This window comes from Megalops cyprinoides, chromosome 13 (genome assembly GCF_013368585.1).
Source record: "Megalops cyprinoides isolate fMegCyp1 chromosome 13, fMegCyp1.pri, whole genome shotgun sequence".
In the NCBI taxonomy this organism is placed as follows: Eukaryota; Metazoa; Chordata; class Actinopteri; order Elopiformes; family Megalopidae; genus Megalops; species Megalops cyprinoides.
In genome coordinates, this window is record NC_050595.1 from 1626881 (window position 1) to 1642500 (window position 15620).

The 15620-nt window shown below is 51.1% G+C and overlaps 1 protein-coding gene across 3 annotated transcripts in view; it reads right to left on the minus strand.

The window, feature by feature from the left end:
• ripor1 (RHO family interacting cell polarization regulator 1) overlaps positions 1-15620 on the minus strand; it is a 67404-nt gene that overhangs the window by 39254 nt on the left and 12530 nt on the right. The window contains exon 1 of one of the 3 annotated variants that reach the window (XM_036543390.1): positions 5538-6069. The exons of the other annotated variants lie outside the window; for them this stretch is intronic. The gene's annotated coding sequence lies outside the window, so the exon portion shown is untranslated. Of the gene's footprint in view, positions 1-5537; positions 6070-15620 lie in introns of those variants that run through there. 3 annotated transcript variants of the gene reach the window in all.

Genomic DNA, 15620 nt, shown 5'->3' on the forward strand with positions numbered 1-15620 from the left:
TTATTATTTTTCATTCATTCAATTCTCATTCGACTTCATTTTTTTACTCAGTTTGAAAGCTGCCAGGTCTGTCTGCATAGTGATGCATTGTTGACTGTCGTTCTCCATCTTTCATCAATGCATGTCAAGATGTTGAAATTTAATCTGAAATGAAAGACAGCTTTACTTTATCAATTTAGATAAAACAGAAGCAAAATGAAAAGAGAGACAACCAGAAAGGGAGAGGGGGTGGCAGTTGAAGGTCATCTGTCTTTGCCAGATCTGTCAGAAGCACCTGGTGGCATCCTTCTGTTGTCATGGCGATGTCCATCCCTGCTCCCCAGGCCTGGTCCCACAAGTCTCTCTGTGACTCCCCTAAAACCAGGCCCACCCCGTCACCCACCCGCCCCTGCTCCCCTGACCTCTCTCAGAGGGGTCTGTGATTGGCTGTGAAGCCTGAGTGGCAGGATTACAGTCCAATGGCCACGGCTGTGCGCTGACGGCCGGATGTCGCTGTCCTGATGGTGAGCGCTCGTGTTCCAGCGAGTCTGCGTTTGTGCTGTGGGCTGGAGTCCAGGCTGGGAAGGTTATGTTGGTTATGAGCTATGAGCTGTCCTGTGGAGGCCTTGGGTTTGTCTGCCCTTGTCTCAACTGCTTTTGGTTTGTTTGTGTGTTGAGTCTATATTTTTTCTTTCTTTCTTTCTTTCTTTCTTTCTGTGTGTGCGCCTGTTTGTGCATGTCTGAGCATGTCTGTGTGTCTGTGTGTGTGTCTCTGCATCTCTGAGCGTCTGTGTTTGTGTGTGTCTCTGATTGTCTGTGTGTGTGAGTGTGTGTGTGTGTCTGTGTGTGTCTGCGTGTGTCTCTGCATCTCTGAGGGTCTGTGTGTGCGAGTGTGTGTGTGTGTCTCTGCATCTCTGAGCATCTGTGTGTGTCTGCATCTCTGATCGTCTGTGTGTGTGTGTGTGTGTGTGTTTTGCTTGCATCAGAGAGACTGTGAGTCACTCGGTGCAGCTGCACCCTGGGCCCCTCCTCAGTAATGATATGCTACAGAAATGCTCACGGTAACGGTACACTGCAATAACACACAGTAATGACACACAGCAGCAGGGCCCAGGCTGCAGCCGTGACACGCTGCCGCAGCTCCCTCTCCTGCCTGCTCCACTGTGATGTCATCTGGGCTCTCACCGCCCAACCGCTCGGACCTGAGAGAGAGGACACCAAACAGGGACGCAGAGCGAGGACGACAGAGCGGGAGAACCGGGGATGGGGGGTGGGGGGTTGATTACGGTCAGGATGAGTTCAAGGCCGCCTGCTGGGACAAAGGAGCCTGTATCAAACTCACTCCATTCATAACCGCCGCACTCACTGTGAGAAAAACACAGACAACATGCACTGTGCTACACAAAGTCCCAACACTGACAGCATGTACGGACACGGACAGCGCGTGCTGTGCCACTCTGAGCCACGCGGCCAGGCTGGAGCTGACCGCGCTGCAGCTGGCCCCTGTAACAGGGCCGTCACAGAGGCAGCTCCCTGCCGGAGCGCCCCACACGCTGCCCGCTGCTCTGCGGGGGAAAGGGGACGGGCCTCTGCCGTGACGTCCTGAGCAGAAAGCTGTTCTACAAAGCGGAATGCCGCTCTGACACGCGGAACGCCGCTCTGACACGCGGAACGCCGTTCTGACACGCGGAACGCCGTTCTGACACGCGGAACACTCCGCTCACAGAGCAGGGATGGGAAAGCAGGGCACCGTGGGTGGCACAACGACACCTGGGGACAACTCCCCGCCCCAGGACCCATCAACACGCTCATTACACACCGAAGTGCGCTGTTAGAGGAGGAGGAGGAGGGTGCATGTGTGTGTGTGTCTGTGTGTGTGTTTAATTAGCTGTGACACCAGCAAGGTGCAGGAACACACAGGAAAACAGTAGCCCACGGGAAGCTATTAACCTGAGGGTACACATGGCCCAGAAGACAACGCATGCTGTGTGTGTGTGCATCTGTGTGCATGTTTACGTGTGTGTGTGTGTGTGTGTGTGTGTGTGTGTGTGTAATAACACTGGAATCCTTTTGCCAGCCTGTCATTATTCACCCACTAATACCAAGAAATGAAAAGGCCCTACAGAACAGGTACTTCAGAGTGAGACCACAGCAACATCTGATTCACACACACACACGCACACACTCTCACACACACTCACACACACTCACACACACTCACACACACTCACACACACACACTCTTTTAGATTAGAACTCAGTGAAGAAAACTCCATATCCAGCTTCTGAATGTAAATGTGAGTGGGGCACTGGAAGCTGGCAGCAGAGGGGAGCAGCTCTGCTCCCTGACCTCAGCAAGGCGTGGCTCCGGACAGGCAGATGACTGTGCAGCACTTACAGCTGCCAGTGTCTGTGTCAGAGAGGGCTGGTGGGACACGGACACACACACACACACACACACACACACACACACACACACCACTCTCTCTCTCACTCATTAGCACACACAGTCATTAGGTAACAAAAAGACAGTGTACATTACTTTACATCACATTTGCCTAGCAGATGCTGTTATCCAGAGGGATTATCAATAGCTTACCATTCTTACATTCAACATCCAGTTAATCAGCTGGATATAACAGTTCTGGCAGTTCTGATTAAGTACCTCCCCCAAGAGTACAGCAGCAGTGTCCACCTGGGAATGGACCTGCAACCTGCTCCTCACCACACTGCTGCCCTGCTCCTTACCGCTACACTACACTGCTGCCCTGCTCCTTACCGCTACACCACACTGCTACCCTGCTCCTTACCGCTACACCACACTGCTGCCCTGCTCCTTACCGCTACACCACACTGCTGCCCTGCTCCTTACCGCTACACTACACTGCTGCCCTGTTCCTTACCGCTACACCACACTGCTGCCCTGCTCCTTACCGCTACACCACACTGCTGCCACATCATGTCTACCTTTCATTTATGGGTGTCTCAGAAGCCTCCCCTCCATGTGACACCAGTACAGATACTTTGAGGCCTGTATCTCTGGAGCACCCCTCACCCCTTCCTAATTACAGCAGGGCCTGGGTATTGCCAATATACACCCTGTGCACCCCCTGCTGACCCTCTCCTCCCCCCGCCAATCAGCAGGGAGGCCCAGCATGGCCACAGTCCCAGCACTCAAGGGGCAATGCAGTCTGTGCCCCAATCACATGACCCTGGCATGGAGATACTCCACAGTGGCTGACAGTGAGCAGGAGGGATCCACATAAACACATTCCCCCATCCCCCTCAGAGGGGACAGCTTCTCCTGCTGCCCTCCACCCCGGAAACAACCAACCTGAAACCCAACCGAACCTGACTGACAGCTACCTAAACCCAACCAAACCCGCTCGCCCGACTCCGAAACCTAGCCTGACTGGCACGGAGGTGGATAACAGTCTAAGTGTGCGGACGTGGACCTCAACACAGAGACGTTACGCAACAAGATGCACCCCCCGTTTGAAAAACAATGAAAAGAGACCCACCCCCTACATCCCTGCACCACACCACTGTCAACAAACTGCTCCCAAACGCCCTGCCTGTCAAAGCCAGAAGACAGAGAAAATTCCCATAGCTGCTGTGTGTGTGCGTGAGTGTATGTGTGTGTGTGTGTGTGCGTGAGTGTATGTGTGTGTGTGTGTGCGAGAGAATGCATGTGTGTGTGTGCCCCCCCCCGCACGTATCCCTTTCATCATAATTGTTTTTGTTGATCGAATCATTAGCTAAATTAGGCCCCTCAGCTGCTGAGCCGCACACAAAGGCCTGATTGTGCGGCCCAGATAATTCCCCACAAGGCCCGAATTTCCCCACGGGTGCTCCCTCACTGCGGCTCGACCGCCCGGTCCGGCGAGGCCAAGGGAGAGGGTGGGGCAGGGGTGTGAGACGGCGAGCAGGGGGGGGGGGGGGGGGGGGGGGGTTACTTTCTGTTTTTTCCCCCCATCTATGTGAGTGGTTTCAGTCCTCATACCTGTTACCACTGCAACAGGCTGAACAGTCATTTTACCATCACAGTCCTACAGCCACGGCCAAACCACCTCACTAACTCTACCATGCGGCTTCACAGTTTCTCACACACCACAACCTTCCAGGAACAAACTGACCAGATTTACACTAACTCACTACCTCCCTGCGTTACCCAAGAATGTCCGGCTTCTTTGACACTTGCTATGCTAAGTGCTCTTTTTTGTCATGAATTATTGAGTCATTTCTGCTGATGTCTTGAAACTCCTGGAATAACTAGCTACTTTCTAGGTGTCAAAGCAAATGTATTCACCTGTTATTTACAGCTGACACAATATTTATGTACTGTAACAATGTGTGCAGTTTTGATGTCTTCGATCTACACCTGAAAACGTTTAAGGAATGATCATCATCCGAATGACTCGTACAGGGCTAGATGATGCCATTATAAGGTACCTGACCAATATGAGCCAATGGCTTCACACTTGACGAGAATGTTAGAAATCAAATCTTTCCTTAGATGTCGCCACCGCCCCGGACTGAAGATACACGGGATCTGCTGTCCACGTCTTATGGAATGGTCATGGCAGTGTTTCCAATGTTGTGAAACTCTTTCTATTGTCGATGCGCTCTTAAAATAGCGTTGCCACATTCGTCATAAAAAGAAATAACTCTATGATGGGACGCCAACGTAAACAAAGAAGAAATGACATTACGAAATTAGTAGCTGGAAGGACTCTACTACATTCCCTTGCATTGGTATTAAAAAAGTCAACAGAAGGATTAGTACACGGGATTAGCCGGCCAACAAGGATATTCGCAATAGCAACGGAGCAGAAAGACTAATTTGTTCCAAAGAGGATGAACTAAACAGGCCATCTTTCTTTCTTTCTTTTTAAAGGAGAACACCCTTCACGCACGACTTTTGGGGTAAAAAAATCTTTGGTCCTTTCGCTCGGAGAAATTGTTTGTTGCAGTTTTACGCTCTGTGCCAAATGAATCCTCGCTTCTTTGTTTAAAAATAAACACGGAGCTTGCGGATTCCCCGCGACAGCGTGTGCTTTAATGCCAGCGGTTATAGACACTTCTATCACCTTCATTACATATTCAAACCAAGCCCAGGAACAGACAAGACCCCCTTTGTCATCATCAGCTTTCTCATTCAGCGCGCTAAACCACAACCACACTCCCCGTCTGCCCTGCCAAGAGTCGGGTTAGGAGCGGATTTTCTGCTAAATCGGGTCTGTTGAAGCGGTTCCCCTTCCAGACACCATGACAATCCGATCCGGCGTTTCAGCTGTGTACTGCAACTCTGGACGGAACGACAGTCTAAAATGGAAGTGCATGGAAACTCATTTGACTCACAGTTACACGTTATTCACGCTCGCTTGTTTGCTTAGTGGCGCTGTTTTCGTTTTACAAGGCCCTTCCTTCGTGTGCCTCATATATTTCATTGGGAAAATAAAACCCACACAGCACTGCCCCGCAGCCGATACGGAGAACACCTAACGTGCTTGAGAAAAGAGCTACGATATAAAACGTGTTTTAGTAACGCTACATACATGTCTGCCGCTTGGTGTGGTATCAGCCGAGGCAATTCCAAATCCCGAATCCGGCTTCCAGTCATCTATTTAAAAGTACGGAAAGAGGCGAAAGTCTTTCGGGTAACAGTACATCCACAGTTACTCCAGGCGATGTCTTCCCGATCTGACTCGCAGTTTTCCCCGGTGCCACTTTCTCCCCGTGCGGCCAGCGCAGCCGTAAGCTCCGACCAGTCTTTCTTTCAGGAGGGGTGTGGGCAAAACGATAAAACTGCAATCACCACATCCATCCGTGTCCGCTCCTACGTGGCTTGCTGGAAAAGGAAAAATATGCGAATCGGACAGGAGCGAATAAAATTATTAGGAAAGACTTCGAAGTGCTGGCCGTGTGCAGGACAGAGCACGCGCTGGTGTGCCCACTGCTCCCTCGCGCTGAGACTGCTCCTGTTGATCGGGAGTGCGTCCGTGCGCGCACACAGCCCTGGCCGCCGATCTAATGCCGAGCTCAGAAACGGGAGGCAGCACTGTTCAGCTCCGAGGAGTGAAGGGGGATGGGAGGGGAGAAGGGACCCGGATTTTAGCTTCACTTCTCTCTTGTCTTGTGGAACGGAGCAGAACCGTCCCCTTCTTTTCTCGCGCATCAGCAATCACACAAGTTGTCAAATTAGAGACGGCGACTGCCCAACAATAACCCGGACAAAAGCTATGATATTTATAACTATACTGCAATAAATACCACACATTAATGAGCAATATTCCTCCATGATGTAATAAAGCACATGCTACCCGTTTTTTGTTTAAAATAATATTACCCAAGAGCAAAGGTCTAGACCTGTGTGTTCCTGTGTGGCGCTTAAAATAGGCGTTTCCATTGGAGACCACTGAGACTAGAATAACCACGAGAGTATTTTCCACTGGGATATTATACTTGAGAAATCACGTCCTATAAGGTCTGACATCCATATTAAGTAGAGACGACCAGTCCATAGCCTACTGTGATGAAATTTTTGATTTTAAAATATATTCCGCTTCAGACGCCTCTCCAGGGCTGCATGCAGATTGGAGATTACACTTTCATTTTTGATAAAGCTGGCAGTAACGACAGCGCTACAGATTTCAGTGAAATTACAGGTAATGTTATGACTAATTATCATCTGATATGACTTGGGGCATGAAGAGGGCATTATCTGTCCCGGGACTTGAAGGAGCAAGACCGTGATTCTCCGGCTGCCCTGAATTCGAACTTTTCCCGAATTCTCCGGAGGATGCCAGCGAGCACGTGCTGCGTGCGCATCCAGCGTAATCGGCCCTCGATCGCGGTTTCCACAGGGACTGAGAAGCAGAACCTTCCTTCTGCACGCTGGTTTCTTCCACTTTTGTTGTGCTTCACTTGTTTGCAGAGGAGCTGCTCTCGTGCGAAGGAAAGGAAACCGCGATCCCGCGCCAGCACAGAGTGGAGAGGGAATACAATCGCATCCTCCCTCTCCTCTCCTCCCTCACTGCCTGGACTGAAACTGCAGTCGAGTGGTGCAAAAAAACAAGGCAGTAACGTCCTCTGGGGAGCAGAAAAATATCCCCTCAGAAGAAAACAAAAGTCGCGCTAAAAGGAATTAGAATGAGACATTGTGCTTTCCTTAATCACGTCTGACGTTTTGGTGTGTCCTTCCGGAGGACCCCCACAATGGCAATTGGAAGACTGCAGTCTGACAGGTGAGGGTGGGGTCGCAGCCTAGTCCCGGTGACTGCAGATCAGCGCACACCTTCACAGACCTTCCATCCGTCCGGAGCTCAGTGGCCAGGGACTGGCAGCAGCACTTTATATTTAAATCAGAAATGCAGAAATGAAAGCTGAAGCTCGGCCCCGGGCAGCAAGGGCAAGGTCCACACAGAGTGGCAGAGTAACATGGAGGATAAAGAGCCAGCCAGCAGAGGGTTGCAGAATTAAACCCAAAGTGGGGTCCTGCTGCTGTACCCTTGAGGAAGGCGTTGAGCCCAAATAGTTTCAGTAAATATGTCTTCTCCTTTGATCTCCAACTAAATATCATCTTGCATTATTGGCATGAGGTTAAAGTGTGCTAAAAGCGTGTGGAAAAACCAAGGCAGTTTAACAGTAAGCCAGTGCAGCAACATGCATTGCATGTCTGCCTCAGACCCAGTTCTCAAACTTGTTATTTATCTTGGAGAGCAGATATTCTCTCACGCCTTGACACATATTTAAATATATCACACAGATGCGGGCCCACAGAGGGCATAATTAAAGACTGCCTCCAGCAGGCTGTAATTGGCACTCAGAGCTAAAGACAGGGACAGCCAGGGGAGGGGAGAAGGAGAGGGATCTCAGCAAGCCCCACCCCACTGAAGGTGACACGGTGGCCGTGGCGATACTCCCCATTTGCCTTTCAGTAATCACCTGTACCTGGCAACCTTATTTAGCGTTGGTAGCTGGGTAAGATTTGATACAAACTGTCGACAGTGGATTGCACGGGTGTGCTTGGTCTCCCAGGGTCTGTACACTATACAGCTTATCAATCACTGTTGGAATCCCAGCCAGAGGACAGGAAGTCAGAGGACAGATGAGGAACCTCTGATGAGGAACCTCTGACCTTCTGACCCTCCTGACATGCCCTCGGAAGATCCCTACATGACCCCCCCCCCACAACATCACCCTTATGAATCCATTTCTGTGTCCGACAGTCAACACAGAGATTATTCTCTGCAGAAGCAAAATAAATAAATCTATATTCCACAAAAAAATGTAGTTTTAGTCTGATATCAGATGATTCAGAGGCAATCAGTGCCTACCCTCCCCCCCACCCTCATGTGACTGACCTACTGGCCTGTAACTGCACAATCAGCCTCCCTTCAGAGAAGCTTTGATTTGGGGTCAACACTACCCTACCATCTCTGCATCATAAAAAATCTTTGCACACTTGCTGTCATAACCCCCCCACCACCACCACCACACGTATGTATGTGAGGTCAGTCTCTGTTCCTGAGGCCGGGGTGGGGGGCAGGGATTAGGAGATGCTGGCTTGTGTCTGCTTGATGTAATCTTAATCTTCAGCCCCATGTGACCAACAGGCCACACAGTGTAACCACAGCCTCCCCAAAAACCATTAACCTGTCATACAGCCGAGCTCCGCTTATCGATCTTAAATCTGATATTTTGGGTTGCCTGGGAGACAGCCCCTTCCTGGTGGGCTCTGGGGGAGTGTGCATGTGGGGTGGAGTGAGTTTTATGGGGGGGGGGGGTTGTGAAAGAGACACTGACCCACTCTCACGCTGCCCCCCCCCCCACTCCCAGTCAATCTATTGATGATGTTTCTGCTCAGCCTGTTCTCTCCACCCTGCTCTGCCACGCCCCCTAATCCACAGCTCACAAGCAGTAAAGCCCACGATCATGTGTCCACACCAGAGTCACGTGACACGAGTGATTTCGGGGCAGGTTCTTGGGTTTGCACACTGAGGGGACTACATCTTGGCGGGGGGAAAAATCAGCAAACTGCGTAGCAGAGAGAGCCCCACTGCGTAGCAGAGAGAGCCCCACTGCGTAGCAGGGACAGGGCCTCACCCTAACTCTAACCCTGTGATGATTCCCACGTTTCCAATAATCCAGTGTGAACAGCACACAGCCCCGCTGTAAAACTCAGCAGATAATCCACACACCGCCAGCCAGCGCAGCCGAAACATTCTCCTGATGTTTGTGTTATGTTACAGTGATGTTTGTTTGTAGCGTGGTGGAAACGTTGCTGTAACGCTGAGGGAACACGGCAGCTGTCACAGCACAAGTGTAACTTTTTTGGAGATGACTGCTTTCACAGTACTGCCAGAGGGGGGGGGTGGGTGTGTGGGGGTGTGGACCCCCCCCCCCCTTCGCTCGGGCATGGAGCCTTTCTCTGGCTGGAGCAGGGGACTTTGGCAGGGGGTGCTGGATCTGGGCGGACAGGCAGAGTTTGTCTATCCAAGAAAGACAGGATTCATTTCCTCAGACCCCCCCTCTGAGTGATGCCCTACCCGGTGGAGTGCCCCCCCCCCAACAGCACCAGCAGCGGAGTGTGACAGGGATAAAGGCCTCGGCGTGGCCCAGGCCACACGGCCCTGAAAAAGATGGATGAAGGACTCCTCTCACTGGCCCGGGCCCTGCGTTGCCCCGGCAACCCTGGTACGGGACCCGGGGTGATGTCATGCGACAGGAGGGAGTCTGATTGGCCTTCTGTCTGTGTGATGATCAGCCACACACACACACACACATTCATCACACCACCTCACACATGCTCCCCCCTCCATCTCACTGCCCATTTAAGTTCCCTTAGTCATTATCCAGTCATTTCAATTCAAGAGCCACAGCCATTCACCCCTCCCAGGCACAACCTTCCCATAATGCCGCTGTGGCACTGTCACAACGTCTCTGAGATGTTGCAACAAAGTTGTGGAAATGTTACACTCTTTATCCAGTGCATTGAATTGAACAGTAACGCCCCCCCCCCCCCCCAACACTTTGGACTGCCGCACTTCCAGCTTCACCCTCAATGGAGGTTTAATTTATGCGCTTCTTTAGTGTGTGAGCTGACGTGATGTCACCAGTCACCACGGCGACATGGGGAGGCTGAACAAACAAATGCAAGAACACAAGACAGTCACCCTCTCAATCCCAGCATGCATCTGAGAATTCAACTCCAGAATTTCATTGCTCTTCGGCAGGACACAAACGTTTTACTGTTTTCATGGTCACAAGATTTCAAAGACTGCACTTATTGGCTAAGAAATGGTGGGGATGTTTGTGTGGAGCTGTTGATTATCATGTCAAACGGAGCACAGAGGCCACAGGCAGTCAAGCAGTAAATCTGAGTGGCAGAGTGAGTGCTGTGCTAACCCCTCTTCCTTTCCGCAGGGCACTTTGGATACACCTCTGTGCTCAATGACCATTGAACTCTACAGCACGTGGAACATGGTCAACCCCCTGGTATTTGAGAGCTGAAAGGTGTCAGCTCTTCTGCACCCGAGCCCCAGACGGACTCTAGCAGCTCCCTGTTTGGGCTAATGAACCCTTTTTTCCTGCTCACAGACGAGGATGAGTAAGTCCTGCTGTCAGACTCCCGGGGGACGGTCGGGCCCCTCACGCCAGACCCTGATCCCTCCTGGAACGCAACGTTCTTATCGCCATTCCCTTCCTGCTTCAACAGGAAGTGCTCTTCCCCTCACTCGCTGCCATGGCGCCCGCACACCCCTCTCCCACAGGAACACCCACGACATCACCAGCTCCCGGCCAGACTGGGGCATGTCACAGTGAGACATGAGTATATTTATAACCACAAGGCAAGCACCAGGCCTGGGGTCCCTCGCTCTCCTCTCTCTCTCCTCTCGTCCCTCCCTCTGAGGATAAGGACTGGAGAGAGATAGAGAGAGAGAGTGAGAGAGAGGAACGGAGGGAGAGAGAGAGAGAGAGGGAGAGAGAGAGAGGGAGATAGAGGAAGGGAGGGATAGAGAGAGAGAGAGAGAGAGAGAGAGAGAGGGAGAGAGAGGGAGGGAGAGGGAGGGAGGGACATGGTGCGGTTTCGTCTTAAGTTTGTCAGCATGCAGCTTGGAGCATACTGTGGTGATGTAACGGGGGGGTGGGAGGTGGGGGGGCAGGAATGGGGCGAGTCCGTGGAGTGTTCTGCTGAAGAAAGCACGTCCATTTGCACAGAGATCTTTAGATCCTGCATTCCCTGCACTTACACAATGTGCATTCAAACACCCACTCACAGACACTGATTTATATACACATATACACTAACACACACACCAAGCATACACACACACATGCACAAAACACACACACACACACACACACAGACCAAACACAATGCAAACACACACACACACACAGTGAGTCTGTTGCTTCCCTCGAGGTACATTCTGTTAATAATGTCCTTCCTTTGTGACACACTTCACTGGGCAGCGTTTGTCTTGAGGTAACAGCGGCATTCTGTCCTGCCCATTAACCAACCTGTGGTGTCACCTGCGGTGGGCGGGGCTTATAAAATCTGCCTGGTGAACAACTCAGCGGTGGGCTGCGAAGTTTCGGGGACTTTCACTGTTGCCGTGGCAACAGATTATTGCCTGTTCTACTTTGTAGCATTTGTTATCAGCGACACTGAGGTTAAACCGATGAAGCTCCATTCCAGGCAGCAGGCATCACTGATATGATATGAAGATTAATCTAATATTTATCAACGGATACAGACGACCTGGGACAAAGCAAACTGTGCCCGTACAGAGAGCTCTCAGAGGACCTCAGTACCTCATACACTCAGCCACGAGGCACTCCTCACGCTAGGAGCAGGACTCTGCAGTGATCAGACAGTGTGGAGAAACACTAAGACTCCTGTATGAAGTGCAGAACGATTCTGTGCAAAGTCTGACAGCCGTGATTCTCCGGAGGGAGCGCAGTCCTGCACAGATGTAGAGCAGCTGTTGTACTGACTCATTTTACTGTGAGAGGTTCCAGTTTCTGCTTTCACTTCCTGCTCCCCGGCTGGAGGAGCAATTTGCGCGGGATTCCCCGTCTCATAAGACTCTTCCTCCTCCTCCTCCTCCTCTTCCTCATACCCTTTTTCGCAGGTATCATTTGTAAGACTTGGGGACAAACTCGAAACCTTGAGCTTCATTTGGGAATACTGTCATATAACATTAGGAATGCCAGCATGTGACTTCAGGAATACTGTCACATGACTGCAGGAATGCCATCACATGACTTCTGGAACGCCGTCACATGACTTCTGGAATGCCATCACATGACTGCAGGAATGCTGTCACATGGGTTTGGGAATGCTGCTCTGAACCCCAGAGCAGGGATTTTGGAAAGAGGCCCTCGCAGGCTCCTGGCCTCATTCCGTCCCTCCATCTGCTGTGGGCGGAGCCTGGCAGTGCAGCAGAAGCAGGCTGGGAGAGACGAGGCTCTCTATCTGCAGTCCTCAGGCTGCCCAGACCTTCCTGAGACGCTGACTCTGAGTCAGTGCCGCATAGCTTTACATAATGGTACGGTCAGGATTAGGGTTTGACTGCACTGATCCTAGATTGCTTCTTGGGAGCATGAAGCCAGGCTTGAAGTCAGGAGCGAACTAACCATTGCAAGATGGTTACAGAAGCCACATGGTCACAGGATGTGATGTCATTATGAGTAAGTTGTCATGTATCCAATCATGTGAGCGCTGAGAGTTTGTGTGGCAGAAAAAGGAGAGTGCCACACAGCAGTTACACACACACACACACGCACACACACACACACACACACACTCACGCTTCCTCACACACACACACACTTACACACACACATGCCTCCTCACACACACGCTTCCTCACGCTCACACACACAGGTCCATATGGAAGGAGTTAGCTGTCACCAGGGAGGAGCCCCTGGGATTCTGCTCCATCTATTTTACATTCAGGCAGAATCAAAGTGCTGGCCTGAGGCACAAGCTACAGCGTGCCAGAGAGCAACAGAGAGAAAGGGTGGGGGAGAGAGAGAGAGTGTGGAAATGGGGTAAAAGAGAGAGAAAGAAGGAGGGAGAAATGCAAAGGAGAGAGGAGAGGAGGCAGAAGAGCAGAAGAGAGGTGAGTGTGGGGAAGACATGCCCCTCTGAGGGACAGTCAGAGCTATTGCCTGTCCTAGAATGCATTTCAAAGACAGCCTCTCACAACTACATACTGACTGTATGTGGTGCTTAAGCCTCTCTCTCTTTCTCTCTCCCTCTCTCTCTCTTTCTTTCTCTCTCTCTCTCTTTCTCTCTCTGTCTCTACAGGAATCAAACTGGCTCTATTAGCATGACAGGAGTTATCCAGCGCTGCCAAATTTTCAAATATGAACATATAAGTTCACCCCCCCGCCCTCTGTGCCTTGCCTGAGCGTTTGGCTGGGAGTGCAGGTCATCTGAACTGTTGGCAGAGCCGCACGAGCTGATTTAGAGATTTAATTCCTCTGGAACGTCCTCATATTGACCATGTGCTCTGACACGGCCTGGTGGTCTGGCTGTAGTGTGGGGCTTCCAGGCAAAACCGGTTACTGATGCTGTATATCCTTATATCCCAACAGCCCCACATACACTACAACCCTACAGACACTACAGCACTACAGTCCTAAACACACTGCAACTCTACACACACTACACACACTCTACACACTACAACCCTACAGCCCACACACACTACAACTCTACAGACACTACACACATTCTACACACTACAACCCTACAGCCCACACACACTACAACTCTACAGACACTACACACATTCTACACACTACAACCCTACAGCCCACACACACTACAACTCTACAGACACTACACACACTCTACACACTACAACCCTACAGCCCACACACTACAAGTCTACAGACACTGCAGCCCTACAAACACTGCAGCCTTACACACACTGCAGCCCTAGAGTCACAGCTAAATCCAGAGCACAAAGACCACACAGAGAGCATGGAGAGAGTGAGGGGAAAGGAGAGAGAAAGAGAGAAGAGGAGGACAGGTTCTGTGCGCTGGGCGGCGAGTGCTACAGATGAAGCTTCTCTCGTCTCTAAATCAGGGCCCTGGAGACTGTCTTCCTTCTTTCTCTCCATTTTTTCCTTTAAATCCTTAATCTTCCGCAGCCCAAAGCGTCTCTGAGGGTTTCTGTCATAATGGACGATAGATTACTGACCAGTGAGTGAATGTTCTGCAGCAGCCTGTGGGATCACATGCCAAACTGCTGGGTGAGTCAGGGGGTGTGTTTACTGTGATAGGCCCTTCATGAGGCTCTGTGTTCCAGCTTCCCAGCACACTACAGCCCCAGGCTCCAGGAACCATGGAGGAGGAAGCAGGCCGACCTCAGCTCACTCCCACACGCCACCAGACACTAGGGTGACCATACGTCCTCTTTTTCCCGGGCATGTCCTCGTTTAGAGACGCATGTTTTAGGTCACCCTACCAGACACACACGCGAAGCTGTCCCTGTGGACCTGCCATTCCGTTCAGGGCACCCACTGCCTTTTCCAGAAGGTTCCACAGCTTTATGTACTCCTGCTGGGGTCTGCACTGATGGCACAAATGAGCACTTTGCAGAAGATGTTTGTTTGCTCTGAATGTATTAAAACGTATTAGCTTGAGATGCTGCATTATTCAGCATGTGCTGCAGTAAGAGATACTGTTTGACAGTAATGAAATAACAGGCAGAAAGAGCATTTTCCTTCCTTTCTGTTCAGTGTAAGTGGTCCAAACATGAACACAGCATCAAACTGCCTAATTACATCATCTTTTCATTCCATTTGAATACCGTGTAACCCCCATACATCCTAGAACGTTCTAATGTTCTCTCTCTCTCCCCCTCTCTCCCCCTCCCTCTCGCTCTCCCCCGTCACCTCGGCTGTGTCAGTGTCCCCTCTGCAGGGCGGTGGAGGCACCAGCGCAGTGACCCTGTGCAGGCACGGATCACACGCAGCTCCACACGCCTGCATGGGCACCTTGTTTGAGTCTGCAGCTCATGGAGCCATTCCAGCACTCGCAGTAATTAAAAGCCACCAGAGGGCTTCCCATTCAGGCTCTACTGAAGTGGCTGAAGAGTGCAAGGTGTCTGTTACACTGAGGACAGAGAGGGAGAGAGACAGAGAGAGAGAGAGAGAAAGGGAGAGAGAGAGAGAGAGAGAGAGAGAGAGAGAGAGAGAGAGGACAGGCTGTTCTCCCACTGCAATCAGCGAGAGGTTAAGACAAAGCTGCACTCAATCCTAAAATGCAGTAAATACAGTGACATGAGGAACGTGCCAATTTACTATAATTCCCGCCCTCTCACAGACACGGGCCACTTACCAATTATGTCCCTGCATAAGGAGGAAACATGTGTCCTGTTAGATTTCAGTTCAAGTTTATGTGTCAGATGCTTTTTTACAAGAAAAGTTGCAACAAAGCAGCTTTACAGAGACTCTAAGCCTGAAGCCCCAAGAGCAAGCATGTGCCAACAGTAAAATGGGAAAACTCCCTAACGAGGAGGAGGCAGAGCAGAACCCAGCCTAAAGGGGGAACCCATCTGCCTCTGGCCAGCACCGGGCAGCTGAATTAGGGAGTGGTGGGGGGAGGGGTCGGGCTT